General features: G+C 44.1%; 1 long non-coding RNA gene across 1 annotated transcript in view; it reads left to right on the forward strand.

The window, feature by feature from the left end:
* LOC125541214 overlaps positions 1-1,217 on the forward strand; it is a 3,814-nt gene extending 2,597 nt beyond the window's left edge. Inside the window, exon 4 of the long non-coding RNA XR_007297460.1 lies at positions 155-1,217. This is a non-coding gene — a long non-coding RNA (uncharacterized LOC125541214). The remainder of the gene's footprint in view (positions 1-154) is intronic.
* The last annotated feature ends 2,054 nt before the right edge of the window (positions 1,218-3,271 follow it).

Consider the following 3,271-nt stretch of genomic DNA (forward strand, 5'->3'; position numbering starts at 1 on the left):
ATCTGACATACTTCATACATTAGGCAAATGCAACCTATGCCTCAGCTAATTGATATATTAAACCTCCCTACCATATTCAGAACTGGCATGATGCAGAACTCGCATGGTGTACCCTGTTTCTGGATGACTATTGATGTTTCTGGATGATTTGCAGTTCGGTTGGTGCCGTGGCGGAGGGTTGTCTTGTGGTTTGACCGGAGAGGGAGCACACCAAAGAAGCGATCTCGTCCCCATTGGTCAGGTACCCTTCGTCTTTCTCTCGTTCGACCTCTCCAAGAAAGTTATATAGGTAGAGTAAGCTAATTGTGTTTTCCGGGTGTTGTATAGGATACTACGGTTAAAGATTGTTCTCATTTATATTGATGTTGCTGATTATCAAATCAATGGCTGTTATCTAGAGTGCTTCTCCTTCAAATTTGACGTACTATGTCTTCCAGCTTATACTATATATGATTTCTTTCCATGGTTTTAACTAATTATGGATATGTATCTAATTATGTTATTTTGGCACCAACAAATTACTCACCTAGCATTTATTCTGCTACATGGAAACAATCGGTGTCTATTTCTTTTTTATCTGAACTCAGATATAATTCTGCTATATGTAAACAATCATTGGTTCTTTCTTTTCTATCTAAACTGAGAAATAAGTCTAATCAGTTGTTGTTTTATTTACTGTTCAAGTATCATTCTTACCTAAAACTTGTGCCAAAACTGGTTTTTCTTTCATATGTGCCATAGATTATTCAACCCCATCTGCTTCTGTACAATTTTGTTGACTTATCTGGCATTTTTTCAGCCGTGTGGAACCAGCACATCTACATGCGAATCTCCAGGCTATGGTACCAGTGGGGTGGCTTCGATGATGGCCCTATCAAGAGTATACATGTGCTCTTCTATAGGGAAATCATGCCAACAAGATGGTGCCTAATGAGGTCATAGACATGTTTGTGGACACTTTGCATGAGAGAAATTTATACAAGTGTGCCAGGATCCATGTGAGGTTCCCTGTAACAATTCTGAGGGCAGTGGAAGGCACGTATACGTTATGGTTCACTAGATCAACAATTGTCCATCACCTTGAGGGTGTTCCATTTGGTCATGTCTGTTAACATGCTTAGTTGCTTCTTCTTTATTATGTTAATGCTCCAATAACTTTCTCATAGTATATCACTTTTGTTATTAACCATCGTATTGAATGGCTGCGCTTTTGATTTCGAGCTTCCTGTCGAGCGACTTTTTGGTATTATTCCGCGCTTCTATCACGTTTGAATGTTTCTCTTTCACTGTATTGTTACCATATATGAATACATATGATATACACGTATTGCTACTGACTAAGCATTCCCTACTTGACCAAAAACGTTTGGACCGGCACCTCGGATCGTTTCCTTGATTGTGTTCTGGCCGTTGGATCTCGGGCTTGGTCGCTCTCGGCCGTCGGATATTTACCCGATCGTCTCCAACCATCACTTTTGCTATCTAATAACTTAATTATTTGTACCTACTTAATGAGGATGTCTTGGTTTACTTTTGAAACCAAGTATATATTTCTCCTTTGTTATAAACTTCAAAATCAACTTTTCTATGAGCAGGCCGGGACAAAACATTGAGCCAGGCATTGTGCTCTCTTTTGGTAGACACGTCATGTAATAACGAATCACGTTGACCTCTGTCTAAATGCATGGAAATTGGTACTGAATTATTTGAATTCCTGTCTAGGATTCAGGATTCAGTTTGTACTTTATTTACCTATAATATGGTATGTAATGACAAGGAAATTGAGGACCTTTTGTAGTTGTCTGAACCAACTGCTTGTATGAAATATGTATAGCTTGCTTTTGGACAAAAGTTTTGTTGCTTGCTCGATCAATTGCTATGTACTGAATGTGTATGTATCGATGCAATACTTCTAATCTAAACTTGATATATTAGATTGATAAACACAACTTCATTACGCTATTTTTTATATTTACAATGCTTCAATGATTGTATTACCGGGTTGAATATGACTAACCCGGCAGCAACGGCAAGCCGCACTCCCTACATAGTCTCTTTAATAGGTGCTCTTCCTTGCATGGACGGGGTGTTATCTGCAAAAATACCATGACCTTCCACATTCGCTTGACACGTGGAAGGCGAAGTTATTGAACGCGCAGAAGCCGAGGGGAGCGACATTGAACCGATGGCCGAATACATCACTTGGAGATCATTAAAGGAGGAACATGCCTTGCAATGCCGAAGACAATTTGTGTGCCGAACACCTCGCTATTGAAGACTGGTTCGGGGGCTACTGAGGGAGTCCTGGACTAAGGGGTCCTCGGGCGTCCGGCCTGTTATCCATGGGCCGGACTGATGGGCTGTGAAGACATGAAGGCCGAAGACTGTACCTGTGCCCGGATTGTACTCTCCTGGGCGTGGAAGGCAAGTTTGGCGACCGAATATGAAGATTCCTTCTTATGTAATCGACTCTATGTAACCCTAGATTCCCTCCCCGGTGTCTATATAAACCAGAGGGGTTAGTCCAGAAAGGATATACTCATTATCATAGTCATACATGCTAGGCTTTTAGGGTTTAGTCATCATGATCTTGTGGTAGATCAACTCTAGTAATACTCATATTCATCAAGATCAATCAAGCAGGAAGTAGGGTATTACCTCCATAGAGAGGGCCCGAACCTGGGTAAACATCGTGTCCCCCGTCTTCTGTTACCATCGATCCTAGATGCACAGTTCGGGACCCCCTACCCGAGATCCGCCGGTTTTGACACCGACATGGTGCTTGCGGGCGGCAAGGTTCCTGTCCTCACAACAGTAGTGGGCAATGGTGGTGGTTGGGACATCACTGCCCCGACGGAGAGATCGAATCGGCGCCGAAGATCACGGTTGTGGCGTCATGCGAGCTCACCCGGGTTTAGGCCAAGGGCTATGGTCGGGGCTTTCTTGGCAGCGGGCGTAGACAGTCACTGGGTCGTGTCCCTCCCAGTCCACTGGGACTGGTTGGGGGCACATGTGTAGTCGCCTCCAACGTGGAGGTGTTTATCTAGCCTCAATGGTTGATGTCGGGTTAGGGGTGGATTGAGGTGCATCTGCTCTTTCTACCTTAGCTGGCGCTCTACGATGTAGGTGATTGAGTCTTGGAACTTGGATGCCGGGGCGGCGACCCCGGATGACAGTCCGCATGTTGGCTCTTAGACGGGAACCATGGCAGCGGTGGTGGTGATGCCTCTTTGTTGTGTGGGTGGCGAGGGGTGTAGCGGCGGATGGCTCA

This window comes from Triticum urartu, chromosome 2, assembly GCF_003073215.2.
Source record: "Triticum urartu cultivar G1812 chromosome 2, Tu2.1, whole genome shotgun sequence".
In the NCBI taxonomy this organism is placed as follows: Eukaryota; Viridiplantae; Streptophyta; class Magnoliopsida; order Poales; family Poaceae; genus Triticum; species Triticum urartu.